Source organism: Vicia villosa, linkage group LG2 (genome assembly GCF_029867415.1).
Source record: "Vicia villosa cultivar HV-30 ecotype Madison, WI linkage group LG2, Vvil1.0, whole genome shotgun sequence".
Classification (NCBI taxonomy): Eukaryota; Viridiplantae; Streptophyta; class Magnoliopsida; order Fabales; family Fabaceae; genus Vicia; species Vicia villosa.
The window spans coordinates 32,129,029-32,138,106 of record NC_081181.1 but is presented as its reverse complement, the minus strand read 5'-3'; the positions used below and the strand labels follow the sequence as shown (position 1 = coordinate 32,138,106).

Sequence of the window (9,078 nt, the reverse complement as noted above, 5' to 3'; positions counted from 1 at the left end):
TAACGGGAATACCAAGCACTTCCAATTACTCTCTTTTTTATTTATTTACGCAAATCCACTTCAAGTTTTAATGAATAACCTCAAGTCCACTTAATAAACCTTCACTTCCAAATTTCAACGGCAAGTCTTGAATCATTAATTCTCGAAATCTCAATTAACCCGCAATTGAAGTACTAAGTACATGATGCGAGCCCAAAGTTGTATTGATCAAGATAAATGAACAAGTCAACCTCTCCTGCCATTACCCTTGTATTTCAACCCACCACAACAGTAATGCCTTGAGGAATTCTTAAAGAAGATAAGAATTGAAGCGCATAAGGACATATCGACATGAAATCCGATGAATCTCAGTCGAATTAATGATTGCAGACACCACATATAAAACCCATATTCCTCTTGCCCTTGGTGAATCTTCGTAGAGGAAAACCTTGTAGCTTTAGGAGAAAGAAGCACACAATGAATGACCATATAAAACCCTAGCTTCCAAGATCCTTGATCCAATGCAAAGTTATTGATTAATGATGCATGATGTTATGTTAATGCCCTAATAGAGAGATGTATATGAAATGATAGGCCTAAGCCAGTTAGAAATTAAATATGTGGGCAAATTTTGGGGTGCAACACTTGTGTGCCAATGAGAGGTACGTTGGCGAACTCTCCACAACTATCAATGGTTTCTGTACCACAGCGAGCCAAGGTATACCAATGAATATCATTATTAGCAAGAGACATAAGTCTTCGAGGCCAACGTAAGCCTTCTCGGTTTTCCGTGAAAATAGGGGACTTAGGTAAGTGTGAAACAATCCATTTGTACAAAAGAGGTGCACAACATACAATGATTCCACCGCCTTGGCGATTCCTATGATGGATAGAGAAATACGTGTCACCAAGCAAAGTCGGAACGGGATTTCCAATCAGAAAGATCTTTATGGCGTTGATATCAACAAAGTCGTTGACGTTGGGAAACAGAACCAACCCATAGATGAGCAAGGCTAGTACAGCTTCAAAAGCTATCATGCTACCAGTGTCAATGAAATCAAAGGCTTTCTTTATTAGAAACTGCGAAGTTAAACCCGGAAAGTTTCCTTTGGTAGTCCAATTACTTTCTATTTCAGATTTCTTCAAGTGGATACTTGCTGCAATGACTGGTGACTTAGGAATGGCTTCCAAACCACTGAAAGGTATTTTGTCAGACACAGGAATACCCAAAAGATCGGCGTATTCTTCCAAGGTTAGTACCAACTGATAGTCTGGAAAGGTAAAACACCGATAGACGGGATCATAAAACTGAACCAGAGTTTTGAGAAGTCCTTCATCAACATGAGTGTTCAAGATAGGCAAAAGCTTTCCATGGCTTTTCCTAAAATCAGAAGGATCTTGTACAGAAGATGCTAACTCTTTCAGCCTTTCCACATTAGGCATTTTGAAATCGTACTTTTTGGTATGCCTTTTTACCCCTTCCATAACTTAATCCTATAATGTTTGCAAAGAAAATTCTCTAAACTTTTTGGAAAAATCATGTTTTTATGGGAAAAGATGGATTTTTTTTGAATGTATGAATGCATGGATGCGTGTATGCCACATATTCAAACATGGTAAAGCAAACATGGTAGTTCAAACATGGTAACGCAAACATGGTACTACAAACATGGTAATTCAAACATAGTACACATAGGTTCAAAGGTCCAGCGTCACGAGCATGAGGTCAGAGAACCAAACATGGGATAGTACTAGGGGTTAATCACCTGCACAACATGTTCTACTGATACGTCAGAGTCTACATTTTTCTTTCGGATATTACCGGCTTGCACAACTGAACTTGTGAGCTAGAAATATTCTCAAGAAAAACTCGTCTGAGTGTGGTTCTCCGCATGACAACTATCCAAGTCATCACCTGGATCGTTTCTGCACCACGTCCTAATAAGGCCAGGATGGGTTGGGGTTCTACAGCCAACTCAGCTTCTACAGTTCAATGAAAGCAATAATGTCTTCACAACTGAACTTGCTAAACATATACTACAAACAAGGAACCTCCACTGAGCGGAAGGATTCTCATGCTGACTTTTTAAGGACTAACTCCTTGTATGCCATACATGACTATACCCTCCACCTAATTCTTATGTGTTCTTAATCAGAGTTAGGATTTGTCCATAATGTATCACTTGTAACAGAATCACACAAGTAACAGAACCAAGGAACCACACATGTAACAAGAATAAAATAAAAACATAACAAATAGAAATAACCCTTTCTTTGGAAACAATAAAAAGATGGTCCCCAGTGAAGTCGCCATTTTTCTGTCGCGGGCGAAAAATCGTTTGTGTTCCTCTTTTTTGTGGGATGAGACACCTGATGCCTTCTTTGGGCTCGAGTGCTCAGAAAAATGATTTTTCTTTTGTACCGACCAAACTTTTTATTATTTCCAAAGTAGGAAAAGGGAAAAAGCTGCAATAACCTAAAAGTGGGGGAGAGATCTTTGGGTAAGAGGGTTGGTTATACGAAGGGAAGGTATTAGCACCCAACGTATCTATAGTACTCTATAGGTTTCTTTGTTATGTTTATTCCATTCTTGTTATGGTGGAGGTTCTTGTGAGAAAGAGGTGGGACCTAAGGTGTTTGTTTGATTATGCTCGCAAAGATCATCGCGATCCTCTGCATACATATCCCCTAGAGGGAATCAGAGCATCTGTAGCTCGGGGTCTACGGGTGCTAAGGTTTGGGTGGTTTGAGAGAGAAGTTTTGCTCGCCAAGGATACGACCTTGTGCCTACGTATTCTCAAAGGGATGTTGAGAAAGTCAGAGCAATCGTAGTTCCCACTTATGCTAGTGGAAGCAAAGGATAAGAGACAAATGTCATCTAAATGTTCGATGTATCTAATCTATATCATCACATACATCTGTTTGTTTTTTTTGTTTGAAAATCTTTTCATTATAAGCCCTGGGCCATGCCACTTATGGCGCTTAGAATGATAAAGATGTTTTTGTTGTTTAACCAGCCTTGTGGCAAAAGTTTCAATGAAGTCAGCCTTGTGACAAAAACTTTGATTAATCAGCCAGCCTTGTGGCAAAAGTTTCAATGAAGTCAGCCTTGTGACAAAAACTTTGATTAATCATCCAGTACGGTGGTAAAATAGTTTGATTGATTAGCCAGCCTTGTGGCAAAAAGGTTTGATTGATTAGCCAGCCTTGTGGCAAAAAAGTTTGATTGATTGATTGTTTGATTGTTTGATTGTTTGTGATGATATAGATGAGATACTCCTATCATAGAGATGATAAATGTCTAATCTCCTAGGGTATTTGTTTTGGATATTAGGGATGCTTATAAGAAGCCCGTGGGTCCTTGTACGAAGCCCAAGAGGAGGCTATCCGAGGGTCCTTGCATTGTAAGCCCAAGAGGAGGCTATGGGAGGGACAATCCAGGGTCCTTGCATTGTAAGCCCAAGAGGAGGCTATGGGAGGGTCACTCGTTTGTACAAAGCCCAAGGGGAGGCATGGTATAGTTGGTTTGAGCTCTTAGAGCGATTTCACCGGGAAACCATACTCTATGTCCTAACCTAAACTAGTGGAGATTCTTTGCACGAAGCCCAATAGGAGGCTATGGGGAACCTAGTGTTATACTAAGTTGAACAAGCACACATATCACACATATGAACAAACATGAACAAGTATGAACAAACATAAACAGGTATGAACAATTATATATATGACAAAGTGTGTGTATATAATGGAGTTTATGAAGGAAATATACCTGTAAGCATGATCCATTTGTATACACGGGGGCTCGGGACTTATACTCGAGGAGAGGTCCACTTGAGTTTATTCAAAGCTATGTAAACAGGTATTCACAAAAGGGCTTGGGACTTATACCTACATGGAGGCCCATGGTATATTTTTGGGAAGATTTAAAGAAACCTTCGTTTTTGGTTTGTTATTCAAAGTTTGAAAAACGCATTGATTGAACTATGTACAAAAGGCGTACAATGAAATACCTAATTTCATGTACTGGAATGGGTATGTACAAAAGGGCTTGGGACTTATACCTACATGGAGGCCCATGGTATATTTTGAAAAGTTTTGAATAATTTGAAGTTTTGTTGTTTTGAAAATGATTTGAAAATTGTTTGAAAAGATTTTATGTTTTGAAGTTTTATTGTTTTGAAAACTGTACAAAAAGAAAAGAAATGGGACTTACACTCTCTAATATTCGAGAGGCCCCGCTGTTTTGAAAAACAATGGATGATTTGAAAGTGAATTGATTACTGTTGTGAAAACAGTTGATTGAGTTTTAGGCTTACCTCGAAGAATGAGAAAATTGGATTTCTGAGTTTTGAGGTGTTACCGTGATCCTCAAGTGGTGTGCTTGGAATAAATTGGGATTTCAACAGATGTTAAGCATCCACACCAACAGAAAAGAGCGTTGGATAAGCTCACAGCTTTCAGCAATTCCATGATCATCCAGTAATCGTTTATGGAATTCTACAGTAAATGGAAGACCAAACAAAACAGACAAATCCAAAAGACAACAGAGAAATAATCTCGAAGTCTTGGATGCAGTTAGAAAGTTCAAGTGAAATGTGCAACAGTAATCAAATAGAAATTTAAATGATTAACTACACAAAATAATATGAAAATATCAAAAGAAAATTAATTTTAAAAGAAGATATTTTTGTGTTTTTTCATGAAAAGAGAAAATATTTAGAAACATAAACTTAAATATGCATCTAATATATTTTTTGGGATTTTTTTTAATAAGGATTAGAATAAAAACTAAATCTTATAATTAAAAAACAAAAGCCTTTTTTATGAGAAATATTTTCATAAAAGAAAAACCAAATAGATAGTTAAAAAAACTAGTAATTGGGCCAGAAGCTTGAAATTTCGGATGGGGGTGCAGCCCAAATGACTCATAGTAAAAAATAAATAAAAGGAAATGGACCGGGTCGGGTCAAACCCGGATCCACCCATCTGTTACTACACAATTGAGTTGAGGAAAGCCCTAGGAACAACACACAAGAGGCGCTCTTGTTCCTCACTAGTTCTCACGCTCTCTCTGTGAAGCTCAACCACAAACTCTCGACTGCTCTCTTCCACGGAGGTCGACGGAATAACAACATGTGGCAACTTCCTCTCTCAATCTCTCGCAAACAATCGGTAAGGGAAAATCCTCCCTTTTTCCATCGATTTGTTCGAAACAGTAACAACAACAGAGAAGCTTTTTTTTCTCAAATTCGTGATGCTCTCTCTCTCTCTCTCTCTCTCTCTCTCGAGCTCATGGTCTCTCTTGCGGTTTGCTCTCTGCTCTCAACATGAACGATAACAGAACCACTCCTCAACGGAAGTTTCACGGCGGCCATGGAAGAGAGTTGCTCAAACTATTACTCGAATTCACAGACAGAACTGAAAACCAGGTATGTTCTTTGTTAACTCAACTCTCAATTGAAGTAGGAACATAAATTTATTCGGTTAAACTCCAAACTCACCACCACTGTTGTTCATATTCAGACTCAAACACGCACAAGAACCGGAAACCAGCAAAAGTAACAATTCCGTGCGGTTATTGTTTTTACAGAAAAATAAAGTCCACAGCAATATTGTTGAGAATAAGCAGCGAGGAATTGGTTTACCTGCGGCGAGGAGGATTTCGCCGGTTTTAATTGCTAAGGTATGTTGTTTTTGATTGCTCTGCTTCTGGAAAACCGATACACTCCCTGTTGTTGAATTGCTGTGTCTTTGAACCTTCGAATATGCCGCTGTTACTGCTTTGAATTTTTGTTGAGAATTGTTTATGATTGCTGTGCATTCTGAACCGTTGTGTTGCTGAATTTTTGCCGCCTACTGTGAATGATTGCAGCGTCGGTGTTGAAATTTGCAGGTGTGCTTCGTGTAGGTGAGCAAGAACCGTCGGGTGCCGTGTTGAAGATGATGTGGGGGCTGCCACTGAAGTTCAAAGGTATGGTTTCGAACCTTTCTTTTTCCTGGAAATTCGGGTGGTGTTGTTGAAGGACACCCTCGAATTGTTATTGAACTGGTTATGAACTTTTGAACTTGTTGCAAATTGTTTTTTCCTTATGTGAATTTGATTTAATAAAGAACAAACTTTGAATTGTTATTTGAAACAAGTTTGGATTGTCACCAACAATTCTTCTAACAACTTTTCTTTTTCTTTTTTGTAGGCTTTTGATGAAGGTGATGCCATAACACCTCTCTTTTTGGATTTATGGGATACTTGAAGTTCAACTTCAAGTGGTTGGAAGCTTGAAGATGAAGATCTTCAAGTAAGGTATGAAGAACTACCTTCTCCTCTTTCCTTACTTTGGAACTAAGAAACTTTACAATTATGAGAGAAGTGAGAAAGCAAGTAGTTAAGGTTGCTTTGGTGTCCTTTGCTTCAAAGAGATCATTTCCTATTTATAGGCAAAGCTTAGGATGTGTTAGGAATTAGGAAACTTGATTGGAATGTTATGGTCATTGCAAGAATAGGAATATATTCTTCATCATTGCAAGAATAAGAATAAGAATATATTCTTCATCATTGCAAGAATAAGAATAAGAATAAGAATATATTCCTTATGTCATTATGCAAAGATATTCTCATGATATAAGCCATGTGTGTAAATTTTTATGTCATTTTATGATATCTCTAAGTTGCATAATTTTATGACATAAAAATCTCTCTTTGACATTCTTTGACTTTTGCTAATTTCACCCCTCTTTTTGTTTCTTTTTTCATGTTGCATGAGGACCTTTGAAGAAAGAATGAAGAAATTTGAACTTGAAGAATGAAGACTTTGAAGAATGAAGAATTCAAGAAAGTCTTTGAAGTTTTTTTTTCTTTTTTCTTGTAATTCATTCCAACTTGAAAATGTATGAACTTTGTATTCTTGAAATGATGTAATTCTTGAACTTTAGATAAAGTTCCTTTTGTAATCCATGTGTAACTTAGAACTTGTTTTATGTAAAAGAATTCCATTTGGAAATATTCTTTTAGAATCTTGAATGAAATTGTATGGAACTTGAATATTTCTTGAATGAATTTCAAATGCAATTTTCTATGTCTTGAATCAATTCTTGAATTCCTTTGAATGATCCTTTTTCAAAAGTAAATGGTGGAATATTCTTGAAGTAGTGAAGTTTGTTCTTGCACCAATGAACTTCTAATTCTTGAATTTATGGTTTTAAACCATACTTGAAATAATCTTTCAACAAATGGACTAAAAGATATTCCTTGCAATTTCAGTGAAATTTCCATGAATTGTTTCAGACTTGTACCAATTTTCAAATAATCCATATGAATCAATTCTTCACCATGATGAATCCATAAGCCAAGAGTCGCGAAATAAATTCCAAACAAATCTCTTGAATCACACAAATGGCAATGGCGCATAAAAACTGGAAAACCGCCATGAACACGAAATTATCTTGCAAAGAATGAGTGATTGAATGAAGAATCCTAATTTGGTCGATTCAAAGCCTTTGAGCTTATTGAAGTGAATCTTTGAGGACCAAATGGTGACTGTGGATCTTGAATTGAGATACAATTTCCATTGGATATTGTCATAGGGATTATTTGAAGATGATTGAGGTCTTTGATTGACTCCCTGGGGATTTTTAGGGTTTCCCAAATGTGATCCCTGATTTCAGTCCATGATAGTTCAAAACCCTGATCTGAGGATTTGTCTGATCAATCTTTGTGTAGGAGATGTCTTGAGCTAATGGATTAGGTCAAAATGATGTACTTGGGGTCTTGAGGTCTTGTCCCAAGTTATTAGGTCAAATCCTGAGCAAAAGTCAGGAGTATGCTATCTTCAGTCAAAACCCTAATTTGGTTGATTCAGTGCCTTTGAGCTTGTTGAAATGAATCTCTGAGGACCAAATGTTGATTGTTGATGAAGATGATTCATTTGAGATGAAGGGAGGACAAAACCCTAATTGATTGTTACTTGTACTAATGAGTGATTTCTTGATTAAATCCTGCTGAGTCACAAGTAGCAAACACAAGCTATGCAATTTGTTAGAGATGCAAATGATGCATATACAATGATATGAGGTGGTATCTTAGGTCAAAAATTGGGGTATGACAGATGGAGGTCAAGTTTCCTGTCCCACCCCAATCTCACGGGTATGTAGTCTAGACACGGACAAGTGGTCCCTAATGGTCACCAGGGTCTACAGTTCCCATGGGGTACAAAGTGTTTGAGGCAGCAAGGGTGCCAGACACAGTGTTCCATGAAAGAACCTCGCCCAGTTGTTGTACCCCATGTTGAACTCGATCGTAGCAAGGGCCACGGGAGTCAACATGAGCATCCACGCTAATCCTATGTGTCACTGGCCTGGGTAGTGGGCCTTTTACCTCACAAAAACCCCCCACCTGCAAAACAGAACAGAAGACCCCAAGGAACACAAAATATAATCCATATGCATGATGTGAAAGCAGAAATAAACATGATATGCAAGCAGAAAATAAACATGCAAACATATATACAAGATATAGACATAAAACAAATAAACACCCTATAAAATAAAACAAACAAAGGCTAGGATCGACTTGCTTAGGTCATCCCCAGCAGAGTCGCCAGCTGTCGCACGCTCGCGAAAATGAACAACAGAGTCGCCACCAATATATTTATCCCAAAGAGGGAAAGGAATATCAGAAAACCTAAGATGAATAAGACGAGGTCTTTCGACCAGAGATAAGGTACGGGAGTCAGTTACGCGAGGGGAAGGTGCTAGCACCCCTCACGCCCATCGTACTCGATGGTATCCACCTATGTTTGTTGCTATCTAAAGGGTGTATAAATCTATAGCTTAATTCTAAGGGAATGCATGCAAATGAAAGAAAAGAAACACGGGGAAAATAAGGTTTATAAATAGTTGTGCTCGCTTAGGCCCCGCGACCTAATGCCTACGTATCCTTTTCAGGAATCAGAGCGCCGTAGTTCGGCTCTTTAGTTTTTGTTTGTTTTTGTGTTTTTTAGTGGACGAAGTTACATTCGCACTCCGCTGCTCGACCTCTGGAGTCTTAAGCTGGGAATGGAGCGGAAATAACGTGTCCGATTAAAGAATGCCTCGGAGGCGAGA

The 9,078-nt window shown here is 38.1% G+C and overlaps 1 long non-coding RNA gene across 2 annotated transcripts; it reads left to right on the top strand.

Moving 5' to 3' along the window:
* The first annotated feature begins 5,253 nt into the window (after nt 1-5,253).
* On the top strand, nt 5,254-7,020 carry LOC131646061 (uncharacterized). Of its 2 annotated transcripts, none has more exons than XR_009297274.1 (4): nt 5,254-5,408; nt 5,570-5,662; nt 5,873-5,950; nt 6,174-7,020. It is a non-coding gene; the product is annotated as an uncharacterized LOC131646061 (long non-coding RNA). The 2 variants fall into 2 exon arrangements; XR_009297273.1 differs by having other exon boundaries at nt 5,503-5,662.
* Nucleotides 7,021-9,078: the final 2,058 nt, after the last annotated feature.